The following is a 17,947-nucleotide window of genomic DNA, read 5'->3' on the forward strand; positions in this document are numbered from 1 at the left end:
GAGCACTGCTAGGCCAAATTTCTCAAAGAATGCGCTCAAGGACATTCCATTTTCAGAAATACTGATATGACTAGGACCATGCTACTAGATATTACAATTAAAGTCCCCACCAGGTCACCTGTCTGCATTAAACTGCACCTAAGCATACTGTGACATCTGTACACACCTGCTAAGAAAACAACCTGCGCTAAACTTTCATAAAGGAAAGGCCAAAATAGAAGGCCTTCAGGTGCTGAATAATGGAATCTTCTGATAGCTTTCCCAAAGCATATTGCTGGTTTCATTACAGTTTCAGAATTTGAAATTTCAAGATCAATATAAGCAGCATAGAAAAACTTAAAACAATCCTCCCAAAAGATTTGAAATGAAACAAATAAAACTATGACCCAAATACACATATTTTACATTATGCTAGTTACCACTGAACGAGAAAAACTGGTTTGCCCACATGGACAAAAGAACAGTATTACTCACCCAACTAACGTTTCCCTAATTCAACTTCACTAAAATGAACATGCTCTTTAGTCTGTTCTCGAGGAAAACTCTGTGACTGTACAAAGTGGTCCTACAGTTTCATTATGAATATGCAAAGGGCAGAAAATGGCAACAAGGGTCAGGCAGCGTACACCAGGATGATGTATGAGCTAAAAAAGCCATAATGCCACCATATCACTAAGGATTTGTACTTAACACGAGGAAAGGTTTGTGTGATAGCTGAATAGTTGAGAACTTTGGACCTCACCAACACTTTTGGGAACAAGAGCTATGAAGATGCAACACTGCACCAGTTAAACAGAGCTCCACCTTCTTAAGCATCTCTGAACTTCCATGACAATCTCCTAGACAAGATATTTATTTAGATACTTCCCCGTCACTTTTTAAAGTATTTGCCACACTTGAAAAGCTTTGTCTGGAAGCAACCAGATGTCTTCCACTATCAAATTACTAGCTGTTCTGTTTTTTTCCGAAATTTCATATAATAATTATAATTTTGTGGTGGGCTGACCTTCGCTGGACACCAGGTGCCCACCAAAGACATTCCCATCATTCCTGCTCCTCAACTGGACAGGACAGAGAAAATACAATGAAAGGCTCTTGGGTCAAGGTAAGGACAGGGTCATCACTCACCAATTACTGTCATGGGCAAAACAATCTTGACTCCCAAGACAAGTTTGCTCATAATTTCATTTATAACCAATCAAATCAGAGTAGGACAATGAGAAACAACTCTTTCCCTGCTTCAGCATGGGGTCTCTCCCATGGAAGGCAGTCCTCCATGAACTTTTCCAACCTGAGTCCTTTCCATGGGCTGCAATTAATGAACCCACTGCTTCAGCATAGGTCCCATCCACAGGGTACAGTCCTTTAGGAACAGACTGCTCCAGCAGGAGTCCCCTGTGGGGTCACACGTCCTGGCAGCAGACATGCTTCAGCCTGGGCTTTTCTCTCCATGGTCCACAGGTCCTGCCAGCAGCATCCTCCAGCACAGGCTTCCTATAGGGTCACAGTCTCCTTTGGGCATCCGCCTGCTTCGGCACGGCAGTCTCCAGGGGCTCCAAGTGGGTGTCTGTTTCACCTTGGACCTCCATGGACTACAGGGGCACAGCCTGTCTCACCAGGGTCTTCTCCATGGGCTACCGGGGAATCTCTGCTCCAGTACATGGGACCTCTCCTGCCCCTCCCTTCATGACCTTGCTGACTGCAGAGCTGTTTCTCTCATATGCTCACTCCTGTCTGTCTGCAATTGTTCCCACACAGAAACGTTTTTTCTCCTCCTTAAATCTGTTATCCCACCACTGCATGGGCCCAGCCTAGACCAGCAGCACCTCTGCCTTGGAGCCATCTGGCATTGCCTATGTCAGACCTGAGGGGAGCTTCTGGCAGCTTCTCACAAGCCACCCCTGAGCCCTTCCTGCTACCAAAACATTTCCATGCAAGCCTAATATATTATTGCATAAAATTTGACGAAGACCTAAAAAGAAAAATTAGTATTAGTATTTATGCTCCATTTTTAGATATCCTTAGCTATGAAGAGTCAGCTTTAGCCCCCTCTCCCCTGTCTCCTCTCCTTGCATCTCAGGAACATAATTCTTCAGCCTTAGATGTAAAACATCATAATGAAATATCTTTAAAGTTAAATATTACTAGCTTTACAAAAAATACTTATTTATATAAATATTAGTTCTAAACTACTTCATTACCATTTAAAGATGAGCATTACTTTTTATAGACTTTTTTATTTCAATAAATTAAATAAATAAAAAGCCGCCTGCAGATGAATCAAGCTTTTTAATTCATCTGCGTCTATATATAAACAGAGGCAGAGGGGAAGAGTTACTATCTGTTTGTTTTAGAAACAACCACATATGTAGCATTCCAAGGCTGTTCATAAAAGATCTTGTGTGCGTGCAGTGTATGGAGCCACCTTTGAACCTTGCTAATGGGGTTTTGCATACAACAGGCTTAAAAGAATCCTCCCAGGTATCACCTCATGGCAAGCAGCTATTTTCAGGTACAGTTCATGGGATATTCAATAGGTTTGATGATGAAAAGTTCTTACCATCCTAACAAAAAAATTATGGGTAGCACTGCTCTTCCCCAAATTAATCCAGTAGAGACCAAGATTTCTCAGCAAAACCACAGACCAAGTTCATACTTGCTAAAAATAGAACATGACAGTAGTTGGCATCATACTATCATACACTTCTTGTGACGACAAGTGTTGGGTTTTTCTTATATTTAACTCCCTGTCATCTTTCATAATAGCCTTCTCTCTAGGGAGAAAAGATGATACACGCACATGGAGAAGGCATGATAACCTTAAACAATAGGCATTTCTCAGCTCTGCCAGGTATTAGCTAGAAAAGTCAGGCTGTTAATTCCCTACTGCCTGATACTGTATATCAGTCTATATTTGACTTTATTTAAATAAGTAAACCAATCTTTTTAGCTTCCTATATTTCTGTTATCTGAATTTACAGTAACAGTTTAGCTTTATATCAAATCCAAACTCGAGTTACAGTTCCAGAGGTCTTTATGCATACATTTCTCTCTTCAAAAAGCAGATAGAAAAGACAAAAGCTCTTGAGTGGGAGGAAGCAACGGAGAAAGAGAGGAATGTATCAGCTTGCCAAAAATGTGCCACAGCCTCAACAATACAATGTTAATAATTCTGCCTAATGCGAATGCAATAAAGCTCAGCATTTCAGATCCAGAGTCAATCCTTGTCCCATTTTCCTGGATAAAATACACTATAAACTTTTTTTTTTTGTTTTAAGAATGACTCATTTTACTATTCCTTTAAATTGAAGGTTGCCATCTGAGGTTTCCAACATTTTTTCAAAAACTGCTTTCACATGTATGGAACAGAATATTATTTTAAAGACTCTGGACTGCTGTTCCTGGCTTTATTTCCAAAAGTTTTGACATAATTTTGCACCAAAAAAAGCAGTGAAGTACAGTAGCTTTTTCAATTTCTTCAGAAAAATGAGCATAATACAATACTAAACTCCATCCTTCTGAGAGCCACTTTGAGAGAAGCTCATCTAAACAACTTAGAATAGGCTAATTTGAAGCATATTCTATGCACTATTTGGAGTGCATATAAACAAGTTCATACGTGGTAAAGAGAAAAGGACAGGTTTCAACTTGCGCAATTCAGCCATAACCACACTGTAGAAATATTTGATTTCATATCCTGCTTTTTACACTGTAAGAACTTTTACGTGCAGAAAATAGAAAACTTTTAGAAGGAACACTCCACACATTCAAATGTTTGCTTCACATCTTGGAAGCTCTTGTAATGTCCATACTAGCTATTCAGCAAATAATGGAAGGGCTGCTAAACTCATTTGCAACCCATGGTTTCTTACATTACTAATTTGAGAATTAATCAGATCATATAATAAAGTAACAAAATCTTTCTTTTCTCTCTACTCAGATGACTCCAGACCTCCATAATACAAATATTTGACAAATAATGAAGTGCAATCACAGTATTTCTCTCGTAAGTTCTGAGCTTCTGTTCCAAGAACCACCATAATCACAAACTAACCTCTACTATCATGGTTTCAGAGAGTTAAATAAAGGCATATAAATCCCATAAAATGTAGCTGCATAATCTTAATTTCAATGGGGTTAAATGTTGACCTATGTGATCAATTAATTGGATTAACAGGTAAATAGAAGTCCACAAGAGAAAGAAGAAGGTGCTTCTATTTTCTATTTGTGTCCAGCAGAGATTAGTGTTATGCTTAATACTGTTCGTATTGTACTTACATCTGTGAAGAAGAATATTTGACAGCATAATCTGTCAGTATCAAAAACTGACAAATTCAGAGGAAGCAATAAAGAACTAGTTATGGTGACAAATTCCTTTCAGCAGTAAATTTATTTCAATATGGATTACGAAAAGTCAAACATAAGATCATGTATACACGAAAAAGAATATAGACTAAACTAGAGACTATCATGGATTCTAGTTATGCCAGTAAGAAAATGGGGATGAGGTGAGTATTTGATGCTGCAGAGACAGAATAAATTACTTCAAAACACAGGCAGAAAAAGCCCATTGACAGGTCTCCTTCGTCTTCATCCCCAACTGGTACCTACAGTTCAGATGCCCACATTTTAAGAGAAGCTCATCCCACTCCCACACGTACATGAAAAGTGAGTTCCTACATGTTGCTTAACTGACTTCTGAAATAGAAAATAAAGCAACAACTAGGTCACAATCTAAATGACAAAGACTTCAAACTTCTTTTCATCTTTTGTTTTTTTCCTACTAGATCAAGCACCTGGCGTTTGCTATTAGATGAACATTTGTAGCTTACTCTTAGACACTGGAATAATTTGCCAAGGTATATAAGAAGAATCCAACATTTGAAGTCTAAGAAAAATGTAGGGTGTGATTTACATCAAAAGCTATAGTTCAAACAAAACACAGACTTGCTACTTTAGGTGAAATTGTATTGCATCTAATTTTAACTATAAAATAATTTGACCTAGTAGAAGATTTGCCACTAGCCTATATTGGTGTAGTTCAAAATGGTGCACCAAGGGAAAAAAACAAGCAAAATAAGAATAGAGAGATTCAATGTATGTTACCTAAGCACCAGGAAGTTAAACGTGGAGAGAGTGGGTATCTGCATGCCAGAGACAAGACTGGCTGCATTTTACAGCTGACACCTTTCTCATAAAAAAGAGGGAGCTGCTGGGGTGGTGAGCACACAGAGAGACTCAGGCAGAGAGAGACCAGTCACTAATGCCTCTAAGCTCAATGAGCTCACCATGGTATGCTTTTATATAAGCTCACACATATTATCTAAAGATAAGAATACTGTTAAAGAAGTGCTTAGAGAAAGTAAGAGTTAGACAAAAATTTCAGTACTACTATGGGCCAAGTTCATTAATGACATCTACCCAAACACACTTGGACTGCCTACATAAGCCCATGTACGTAATAGGGTATCAGAGTCCTGATATCAGACAAAGAGGGAACTCTGTACTTTACTATCCTGACAAGGAATTTCATAAAGGCCAACAGTTGGGGTGTGCTTGGCACAAGCAAAGGCCAAACATGTACCTAGCTCAATATCTGTACTCCAAGCTGAATCACAAACTATAGAGAACAGGGTCAGTTAGACAATACTTTGACAGAACAGTATTCCAGACCCCACACTAATTTAAACAGAACTCTGCCTGTGACTCAAACCCTAGGCAAAGACATTCTTCACTAAGCTTTTGTCTTTGCTGTTGTTTTGGGTTTTCATCTTTTTTTGTTTTTTTAGTTACTCAGAATATACTTGGAACAGATCAATTTGGAGATGTGGTAAAACATATTCCACACCACTGAGTTTTATAGAGCTATGGGAATGAAAGCTGTGTCCTGCTGATAAAGAAATATTACTCTTTTTAACGCTATTAGGATGAAGAAGAGATACCACAGGGCAAAGTTTGGTTTTCTTTTCCTCAAGAGACAGGAAAAAAGTTACAGCAGCTGCACTATCTAAAAGTGGACAAGTCTAAACTTGGGACCCAATTTTGCACAGCCCCACCGTTTGCAGTCTGAATCAATACACAGAGACAGACTCTCATTACCCAAGATAAAGGCAAGCTGAGCTATAGTATACGTACTGTCCTCTGCAACAAAGCCTTGGACCCACCCAAGCAGAGTCAGCCCAAGTCCACAACTCACACCCTGAAGAGCTACCTCACACCCTACCTCTTACTTGTAGCCAGACCAGGTGCAGCACCAGCCCCACACCAACTCCCCAGCACTGGAACCACTTTGGGAAGTGCTTCAAAGTATGGCAGCCACTAATGGCTCAACCTAGCAGGACTGAGTTCACAGTAACCTGTAGCTGATCTTTTCAGAAAGTACAACCTACTACCTGCAAGTTCAACCTTTTACTCCATCTGCACCAACAACATCCTTGATAGGGCATAATTTTTTTTTTTTTAAAGGCTTTTTACAATTTTTCAGTGTCAACAAAATCTCTTCCACTCGGAACTTCATGGTTAAGTATAATTAAGGTACTGTAACACAAACTATTGAGAGGAAGTAAACTGCAACCTTGCCAGTGAAAGCAATTGTTTCAGTACAGCTACATAAACTTTTGGGAGTTAAATGGTAAATGCTAAATAAAGCCTGTCTTTGCTTTTCTACTTTGTGACTTTATTAACACCAATAGCTTTCCCTAATACCAACAGTTTTTCTACTAGGTAGACTTCAGGGACTAAATTTAAAACACATTGCACTGATTACTAAACTGCATTTCACAATTTCCTTTGGATTTCAGCAACATTCTCTCCCAGTTATTAGAGCAAATCTTTCAAAAACTCAATCCATTATACTGAGAGTTTCAAAGAAATTGATGTCTGCCATCATCCAAACAACTAAAGAAGAAAGCAGACAAGATTGCTTTAATGCAGATGTAAGAGAACACTTGTATGTAACTGGAACTTGGTACTTTCTACTGTTAACAATTACTAGACCTTATTTTAGTCCTGCTTCATTTGAATATACATTTTTAAGAACACTCAGTTTAACAAAGTGAAGGAAACATATGAGAGTTTCAGCCTTTTCAGTTCTCAACACCTAAACTGACTTCAAGTTTGAGAGCACAGCAGAAGAGATCATGAATAAATACAATCACTTTCCCACCTTTCTTGTCCAGTATGTCTTGGCTACCTGTACAGATTACCCTTCCATGAAGGACAAACTGCCTTCACAACCAGTTACTCCAAAAGGAAAACCTACTTTCCAAGTCTGCATGTTTTAGACTCAAATTCTACTGACAAACTTACTGTTTGCAGAATTTCTTTTTCCAAGTGTCAGATGTAAGGATACCAAATACCAAACTGTTTCAGTATCAGCACATTACCCAGTTTCCAGACACACTTTTTTTTTTCACCATATAGCTATTATTTTCAAATTCTATTTTGTGACTGAAAGCTGTACTAAGAACAACACAGAAGACTAATACAAAGCTTATCTAAAGATAGAGACTTCATGTTTGTTTGGTAGCAGTTTTAAGACAGTGACCTCTAAAATCATCTTACTCATCTAAAAACCAAGCCCTTTTCTTAAAAGTTCATGTTACAAGCTGCTAAAAGGCTAACTCTTTCTTGGTGCTTCTAATACTTTTTTTGGCTAGCATTAGCTTGCTTTCAGCCTCCTATAGTCAGAATTTAAAAAACCACCAAATACCCTCTAGGAATTGTCAATAGGCACTCGTGGTTCACACTGCCATCATCCTAGTAGGGTCAAGGCTCAGGGGACAAACTGAAAATGGCCATTTTTGCATCTCTACGGCTACCAACTGACCCAAGATTCTCTCTTAGCAACCAGGATGAAACTGTCTTTAAAGGAAGGATTCCTACAGAAAAGTCTTCATATTTTGAGTCCCGTTAGTTGAAGAAAATTACCTATTCTCAGTCATAGTTATTTTCCATCTTACCCAGCACTTGAGAATGATGTTGTCTGCTTCAGTGAATATCTTTGCTTTCAGTAAAGCAAATCCAAGAGGATTTCTGTGTGTTTATCTATTTTAACATAAATTCTAATTGTTATATTAATCATGAACAGTACTGAATTTGTAAGCATGAAAAGCTTCAGTTGGCACGACTGAACTAACTGAAAAATGAAATTACAGACTTGTGACTTTTCATAACTGTGAGATCCCTCCCTCACTTTTGTATCCAGAGTTGATTTTAAAAGAATCATAGTAGATGATTTTGTGGCTCCAGCACCCACAAAAAAAAAAAAAAAAACAAAACAAAAACCAAAAACCAAACAAACCAACAAAAAACACACAAGCTTTGCAAGTCACCTTCATTTAAATAGATAGTCCTCACTGTGTATTTAAAACCTCTAATTACCTAATTTCTTGTATTTCTGTTCTCTCCTTTAAGTATCTTTTGAACACACCCTTTTTGTCTTCAGGAACTACTGTATTTTTTAACTCCTAAAAATGAAAAAAAAAAAAAAAAGAAAAAAAATCAAACTTAAAATAAGACTGTGGGAGGAAGAAAAGACTTGTTCTACACCTGTCTCACCCAGGATCATTGCTTTCATTAACATAGCATGGGACCTGAGAGCCACAAGGCAGAACCTACCTTGAACAGCAAGAATTTTAAAGCAACCCATACCTTTGCTCATTATCTGAGTAATTCTTAGGTGCAGACACCATTATCTCAGTGCTAATAAAACAAGCCACCTCAGTGGAAAACAACTGTGCACTGACTTCTCCAGTACTTCAGAAGGAAGATCTTCACTTGCACAATTTAGTCAGCCTGTAGGTTAGCAATTGCTCTGAAACCAGAACCTGATCTTTGACGTACAGCAGCAACAGGCAGCAAAGCCCTGCTGAAAACACCCATGGGATTTAGAAGAATAGTGCTCATCTAAAGGCACAAGAACTGGAAACCATACCCAGGTAAAAGCTTCCTCTAAAGCTCTGCCTTCTTTGAGCAAGCATGCCACATGTAGAAAGAAGCAGGAAATGTTGGTTTATCTTCTCAACATGAAAATGTGCCTGTCCAGGATAGGATCCGTGCTGTCAAGTTTCCTACAAGTGTTAAGCTCTCCCACTTGAAGAATAATGGAAAGCCAGGTTTGACAAGAAGAAAATTAATTTTATTCATGATCAAGTTTTATGAAGTAGTAAAAAAACCCTTTAAATATCAATTATAAAAAGGTGGACTTCACCCAGCCTAGTTCAGAATCAAACGAAAGCTGCTCTCCAAAAGCCTCATACAGTGTTTCCACTAATATGCATTCTCACTTTGAACTCTTAGCCCTTTTCCCACTTCAATTTCTGTTCAACTCTTCACTTTGAAGCAAACCTGTTCATATTTATAGTGAATAGCTTCTTCTTAGAGAAGCTGCATCGGAACAGTTGCAAAGTCAGAACCTGAAAAAACTACTAGTCAGAATTAAACCACAAAACTAGCTAGAATGAAGGCAACTCATCAAAGACAATTCATTCTCACTACATAATTTAAGAAAATCAAATGACCTACATAAGTAATCCTTTTAGGAGGGAGGATGTCAGCTAATAACTCGGATTATCAATCACTTTCATTACCCTAACAACTCCTTTGTATTAAATAGTGCTCAAAGGCATCCATTATTTATAGATTTCCTCAGGCTCAGACTTCTCTGCAGCTCTCTTCTTAAGTTGTATCTGTAGGACTGTCTCCACACCTAAGCACAAGTCTCACACTTCATTTCATCCAGGCCACTCTGACACCTGTCAGCAGCACACCAGTGCCCATGTACAAGGTATTTCACAAAGATGAAGGCATCAAGGAAGTAAAAAAAAAAAAAATTAATAAAAAATAACATGTTCAGAAAACAACGCAAGAGTTGCTTGCCAAATTCAGAAGGAATTTTGATCTTAGGCCCCAACAGAACAAGGACAAAATACGTGATTCTGCTTTCCTTAGCATAGGTAAGCCTCCAATTTGAAAAACCTGAATGCCTGTCCATACATAGAGATTTACAAATTACTAGAACAACTGGTAAAGGCTCTCTGTAAGTACAGAGCAGACATTTTTGAAGACACTGTAATAAAAGTAACCCCTCATTTCTTTAGGTATAAAAATAAGAGTTGTCCAACACACAGAGAGCTTATTGGATCAGCTTTAGAACATTAACATGCAGGAGACCTGACAACTCCATTTGGCAGAAAGAGTCAAATCACAGCTGTGCCCCAGCAGGTAAGTTACCAATTTAGTGTCACACACCAGAATGAAGAGGGTAAGGAGAAAAGTACACGCTCACTTCTCACAATTGACCATTCCTACTACAATTTATGCACAACTAACATCCCATCAGTAAATTACAAATACTATCAAATGTAGAGGCTTTTAAAACAAAGAGTAGGAATAGATTACAGGGTTCAAATCGCAAAAGCACCTGAGCTTTCTAACCGCACACAGTTCTGCGGTTTATCCACAATAAAACAGAATTCACAACAGTTATGGTGGGAAGTTTGGGGCAAAATTAATTTTAATAAAATCAAACCATACATAATCCCATTAAGATTTTTGTAGATCAGATGTCCACATCACAGAACTAAAACTGGGAAGCAACATGTTTCAAACTCTGTTATTTCACTGCCTATTTAAAGTCAGAGTTGCACACAGAAAAGTTCAATCACCATTCTTTAGAAAAACAGGAGAATTCAGACTAACAGAGTCAGAAAATTCCATAGAAATGGTAAGCATCAAGTACTGAAGCACACCTGAATAAACACAGCAGGCATCTTTACCAGGAAAGCAGATCAAAGTGTACTTAATATTCAGTTTCTTCTCCCAGGTTATATGGAACATGCAAGTTTACTTCAAAATAACTTTTAAAAACAGTGATTACTTGGCATTTAGCATCATGGAGCATTACAGAAAAGTCAGCTGGAGCAAACTGAAATTAAACACTTCCTCCTACCCAAATAAAGTTTCCTGAGTCTATAATCACGCAGCATTTCTTTCATGGCTAAAATTCTTCAGCTCTTCCATAAATACAAGGTGTTTACCTCCCTAATAACTGGTCCATGTGATGAATTTTCCAACTTAATTAAACTCACTTATACTTCAGGTTTCATTTAGAAAGGCTATTTAGAGTTAACAATTTTTTTCGTAAAAAACACTGTATTCTTGGCAGACTTGGGGACTAACAGCCTGACAATCAGCTACAATGTTCCCAGTCCAGATGTGGGTACCTGGTAGTGTTACAGACTTTTGCTACAAAAGTAAGTGGTAGTTAATGTTCAAAGGTACTGACTTGATGCTTCACTTACACAGAACACAGTAACAGCGTGACCACGTCCCAGCTACCGCCTGTAACATGTTAGATACAGTGAATAGTTCTACATCTTTAGTACAGTTGATGGTTCTACATCTTTAACAAGTGAAAGATGGAATTTTACAGATTGTACTGAACAGTTGAGGCAAGTAACTCCCTGATGCCTCAGGGTTTCAATGAAAGAAATACAACACAGCCTTTCTGAAAGCAAGGGCTGATTAAATGAAGACATTTTGGAAACTAACATATAAATGCTTATTTCCATTAGAGCATCTGTCTCAAAAAATCAATGCTCAGAGCTCTCTGTAAGAGGTGGCTCCTGAAATAAACAAGGTTTTGTAGGCAGACTACACAGACAAAAGCAGCTTCTTCCTTCCCCTGAGAGGCAGAAAGGGCAGTCAGCAATGGGGTGAGATGAAAACACACATTAAGGGACCAAACGCAATAACCTCCTTCCTCTCACAGTCTAAACTTTGCCATGGCTCAAGGTTCTGTGTAAGCGAAGTTCCCTAATGGACCTGTTCTCATGCAAGCCCAGCACTTGTTCCCTCTAATCATGGCTGTGCAGTTCACCGCTACCCACATAACACCAACCTACTGCCACTTGACCAAGCAATCCCTGTTTAAAGCAAAAACACACACACCAAGAGTGTTACATCCACACACGAAAGAGGGGAGAAAAAAGTCCCCAAGTCAGTCACCATAACTTCCACCAATCTCACCTCCTTGAGAAGGGGCCCTCACAACTGGCACACAGAAGGCTATGCTTGCCCTAAGCCCAACTCTCTAGTCCAGTGCATTCTTTATTACTTTCTTTTTGGAATGAGGAACACCTTCAAAGTAATGACATAAAACACTTTTCCCTCAAAAAAAGTTGAAACACTGTACTTTTTCAAGGGTCGCTCCTTTATTGTTTACTACATTGTGCAATCTGCCCTCTCAAAGCACACAATCGACTTCCTTTGCTCTCCCATCCTCTCAAAAATCATCAGCATGCTACTTCCAGGTAGAAATTGAACTACATTGAACTATCTGTAAATTATTTTCTCTATTCCCTGCACTGGAAAACTTAAATTATGGCTCGTTCACATTTAAAACCAGTTTGCAGGAGGCTATACCAACCCAACTGCTCGGTGCTCCACCTAGCTCCCGTTCCTCCTTAGACAGCATTTGCCAGACCACTTGGAGACAATCCAGCTCACCACAGCAGCAGCAAATACCTTGTGCTGAATTGACTGATTATGGTTTATGAGAAAGTCAAATACAAAAGGCACAGCAGAAGCACACAATGGACAGTCAGAACAGTTCTTCCAGTGGCAGCAGTCGGGTTAAGAATTCATGAGATATCCCGAGTCATCCTTAGACATCCCTACAAGCATCACTGACAGGATCAAAAATACTTGCTAGTGAACAGGACTTGCTTGGGAAACACATTTTTGAGCTAACAGCTCATACCCTTGTCTGTTTCTCTGAATACCATAACCCTGTCTAGAGGCACATCTATCAGACATGTTAGAAGGAATAACCCATTAACCAAAGAAATGTTTTAAACTTCCAAAGAGACTTGTAACTATAAATCCCAAGGGTTGTAAGGCAGAAAGTTAAGAGGACTTCAGCCTTAAGTCTGTGTCTTATTTTCTACACTGAACAGTAAATAGCCTTTCATTTCAATAAGATTCTTCCATTTCTAACTTTCCACCATACACACGAGAACTAAAACATGATTCACTTGGAGTTTGGCATCGAAAGAACCTAAATGTTAATACTGAAAAATTTAAGTCTTCTGGATTTATCCACAAATAACCTATCAGCAACTAGATCTGTAGAATAAAATACAAATTAAGCCAGATCTCACAAGTCGGCCTTTCACTACTAGAACCTGCACCTTTTGGCTTGACGTTTCTATGGAAAGAGGTTAAGGAGAATTGAAAAATAAAAAAACAAAAAGGAAAAGAAAAAAGCAGAGGATCCATGAACCAGCTGCCTTCTCAAAATCCTCTGCTGCACCATGAATCATTTTAGTTTGCAAAATTAGCAATTTTCTTCAACATCCTTTACCTCCTGTGTACCACAAGAATTCTATTTTGAACAAGTCTTTCACCTTGGATTTACTTCACTGATTTCACAGAATCACACAATCTGCTACTGCCCTGCCTCCTCCCCTTTCTGATAATCTGAATTTCTGATATTCAGATGTTCCATTAGTCTCAGTTAGAAGAAATGTTCTGGTACTTGCTTAAAGACCACTGCACAGTGATCTACACTTACTACAGAATAAAGGTGAATTTTAAGCACATTAAAATATTCTGATCACCTTTCAGATGAACCCCGAGTGATATTTCTACTCCCAAATAGATGAGTCATAAAAACCTTAAATGGATGAGAAGAACTTCCCTAATTTTGCTCTGGACAAGTCTGAGAATAATGAAATATGTTACAATCTAAAGAGTAACCACCTCACACATTTTACATGCATCTGAACTTAAATGATCTCAACTCCTATAGGAAATTATAATACATATAATGTCAGAAATAATATATATTAATGACAGTTTTCTTGGTTAAGTTCTTTACAAACATTATTGGGACTAAAGGCCTGTGGGGAACACAATTTCCTACCTTCAGAAAAATAAAAACAACTTCTAAATTGCATGAAAGAATTAGGATTAAAACCCAGGAACTTCTGTAAGCCAGTTCCAAATTTAAAACAGCAGATAATGAAGTACCCAAAGTAAACACAGAATTATGCCATACCTAATTTAATACAGTAATGCTGCTTGCGTTAGCACCCATGCATAAATGATGTTGATCTCCATACACTCCATACCAGGATTACTGGGGGAACATTACCTGTTAAACAGCATATTGAAGCTAAATAAGTACTCGTTACTGACACCTGACACATCAAACAAACTATGGGTTTGTGTTTAAAAGATGAGAACACCGAATGTGGTGCTTCTGGGAAAAAAAGCTTAAAAAAAACCCAAGACTATCCTTGCTACATCACTAAACTAATCACTGTCTTCAATAACGATGAGGTGCCTAAAAGAAGAGCTAAGAATTAACAGAATTCAATGCACTCATTGCTTAGATCTCAAGGGCTATTAAGTCCTGAGTAGAAAGGCTATTCACAGTTCCACGTAAACAGCTGTGGAGAGAAGCAATTCCCAGCGTATTTCACACTGGTATCATCCCCAATTTTATGAAATGAGAATATCCCAACAATTAGGCCTGCAGCTTTAAGCCAGTATTGTTTAGCACCCTGACAGCCATACATACCTTACAAATGCGGCACCATATGGAAAACTAAGGAAAGTGCAGTGTAAAACCATTTTTGGTCATGAACTGCAGGCATTTATCTACAAATGCCCCAAAGTATATCTGAAATCAAGTCCTGGAAGATGGAATTAATTCTGACCTGAATTTCAAAATATAACAGCTATGTGACAGCATTTTACACCTACGAAAGAACAGCAGTCCTCATTATTTGGGAGTGATACAACTCAAAATTGGCAGATGCCAGTCCCTTTCCACTGAAGAAACTGGGACAACTCACAGTAGATTGATCTGGTATCTCTGTACAGAACTAGACCAGATGCCATGCCATCTCAGATGAGTCAACAAATCATTAGCTATTTCATGATAGCAGCTATTTCAGCTGCAACTGATCAGTTTTTATACATGTAATGTGTCTCACAGCAAAGATGCACAATAGAAAGTTGAAAGACTGTCTCTGAAAGAGGAAAAGAAGCTCATGCAGCATTTACCTAGACCAAACACTGAAACAGTGAACTGAACAATAAGCAATCATTTACAGTGTAAAAGCCACATTAAGACTGAAGTAAGCATGTTTGTATATTTCTAAATGTAACTGGAGCCAGAAGCAATGTGTGAAGGGCAACAAAAAAACAAGTCCCATAGCTTAGCTCTGTAAAAGAAGTATTTCCCATTCTTTGTAGAAAATATGAAGGAAGGAAGATTTTGGGACTACTCTTTTCTTCCCTAAGGTAACATTAACATTAGCAAGATAAACTGTGTCTTCTTCATCACCACATTAATAGTTTTAGCATTTGCCTACAATTCTGAATCACACCAGGTTACATTTCTCACTTGATCTAATTCCATGAGGAACAAAGACATCCATTTAGTTACTACTCTTTACTTGTGGTCAGATGGCTGCACAGCCTTTACTTTCAGAAACCCCTTCTTCTAGGGCCATTATGCAAGGGGACAGAAATAATTCTGGCCGCTAGACTGTGACAAACTATGTGAGAAGCAAGAGCCAAGGCAGTGAGTAGGACCCAGTTGGTTTAAACCAAATCTTGGTATCTGCTAGAAGCAGATACCAAAACAATATGACAGTACCTGGAGATGTACCGTCACTGATGGATCTGAGATGTGTTCCCACCTCTGAAACCTGGGTCCTGTAACACGACGATCAGCAGTTGGCCGCTCACATAATCAGACTTACAGATGCTTCTCTACTGAAAAAGGACAGAGCCATCCCTACTTGGGCCACAGAAATCACTTATGCATCTAGAAGAAGCTCCAGGAAAGAGCTCCTGAAGCCATAATCTTCATCTCAGGTGGGATCTTTGGAGGGTGAGGGAGGCAGGCGGGCAGAACCATTTCCAAAATGTACTACATCATAGTTACATTAGCTGTATGCACCGGATCCATGTCACTTCCTTTTAGCAACAGCACAGCCCCTCTGTTTGTTCTCCCCCACCCAAAGCTCCGGGGCTAGTGCTTGCAGAAATGAAAACAGGGACTGATCCTGCTAAAAACAAACCCGGAAAAAGGAAATAGTTTATCATTTATTCAATTCAAGAAAGGAATATACAATCAAACAGTCCTGGGATTTTGAACTGCAATTCAGAAGTGCAAGAAGTTTAGCTGTCATCAGGCAAGACTGGAGGTAAGTCATGATCCAGCATCTCAAAAATTCCAGGATGTGTCACATTCCAAAAAAGTTTCTTACCTCTGAATACATAATTCATTTTTTACTTTTTTTTTTTTTTGTCTGAAATGCAGGAGATGAAAGACAGCAATACACTATCAAATTAACCAAATTCCTGCAAGTGAGAGAAAATATCCAACAGGAGAAGGCACACCATAACCAAGTTATAATAACATAACCAAGTTATGATATTCATAGCAAAACACTGCAGTACATTATTAAGAAATAAAAGCAGAAAATTGAGGGAATAAGGAAATCAAGACAGAATCATAAAGATTTTCATCCTGGACTTCCTCAAAAATAATTATTATTATCATCTCCTTCTTTATCTTCCCTAGGATTTCCAAAACAAGAATAAAATTTCCACAGTTCACACGACCTCACTGTATTTGGTGTATCTGTGTTCCTACCTCAGCACAGCCTGCCTCAGAAGAAAGGAAGAAGTATGTCTACAGCACTAGAATAACAATTTAACAGTAGTTAAATCAGTATATGGTAGAGCTGATTTTTTTATCTGCTTGAATGATAAATATTCTTTACACTGTATGATTTTCAGAATTGGGTCCTTATCTTCAAGTCAACAAATACTGTAGGCAGACAAACCACATTGCCTTTTCCAGTCACAGTTATGTTCCTGGTCTGTGTATGGAGCAGATGCTGAACACTGTGGATATGACTACTTTGAGAACAAACTCTAACGGGCAAAGTAAATGATGCCCAAAGCAAGAGTTAACTACACAGAGAATAACTTATTTCAACTGAAAATAAAATTTAAGTATGGGACCATATCTGAAATGTGAGGTAATAGACATGAATCTCTATTATGTCATATAGGTCAATAAAGGTCATGTCTGAGAAACAAATTCTGTACTTTCAAGAGCGAGGAGAACTTTTAGACAGCACTAAGCATATACCTCTTTAAAGGGGTATACCCTACCCCACCTGACAGCAAAGAAATATTCATATATTTTGGCTGTTAAAGTTTGGGTCAAGCCAACTTACAATGATAAATGACATTGTATTAGCATGATGCACCTACCCAAAACACATGCAGACAGTTTGACAAAGCATTCAATGACAGTCTTCTATTTGCCAGCTGCATACGGTAAATCCAAGCCATAGCTTAGATTTTATACATAAAATCAGCTACATAAAGGTTGTTAAAAAATCAACTATTTTATAGACACTTTAAGAAAATATCCTAGCAAAAAAGATACAGGCCAACTGAATTGCAGTCCTTCATTCCCTTGCAGGAGGCTGGCTTCCTGCTACCAAGCTAAGAGAAATACACAGCACTACCCAGTTGCTCAAAGACTGAGTGGCTTTTTACAGGCTGCTTACTCAACATAGGAAAATCCCTGCATAGCACAGTTGAGAGGCACTTTAAACTAGCAAATGGCCTCTGACAAATTCATGTCATTTAAAATAATAGCAAGAAATCCTCATGTGTAAATAAATATACATACAAATGCCATGACACTCTTTCAAAGCTACCCTGTGCAAATCCAGCTAAAGAAAGAGCACATTACATAAGAGATGCTTCTCACACAGACACTGTAACCTACACAGAAATGCTAAACTTTACAGACACAAGCAAAATTGGACATCAAAATTAAACTCTGATAATGTTCAAGGTCTGTTAATATGAGAGCACACAATTAATCCTATTAACTAGCTTA

General features: G+C 38.3%; 1 protein-coding gene across 11 annotated transcripts in view; it reads right to left on the reverse strand.

The window, feature by feature from the left end:
• The window catches only part of NUMB (NUMB endocytic adaptor protein), a 92,781-nt gene that overhangs the window by 68,735 nt on the left and 6,099 nt on the right, over window positions 1-17,947 (reverse strand). The gene's annotated exons all lie outside the window — the stretch shown is intronic.

This window comes from Corvus cornix, chromosome 5 (assembly GCF_000738735.6).
Source record: "Corvus cornix cornix isolate S_Up_H32 chromosome 5, ASM73873v5, whole genome shotgun sequence".
NCBI lineage: Eukaryota > Metazoa > Chordata > Aves > Passeriformes > Corvidae > Corvus > Corvus cornix.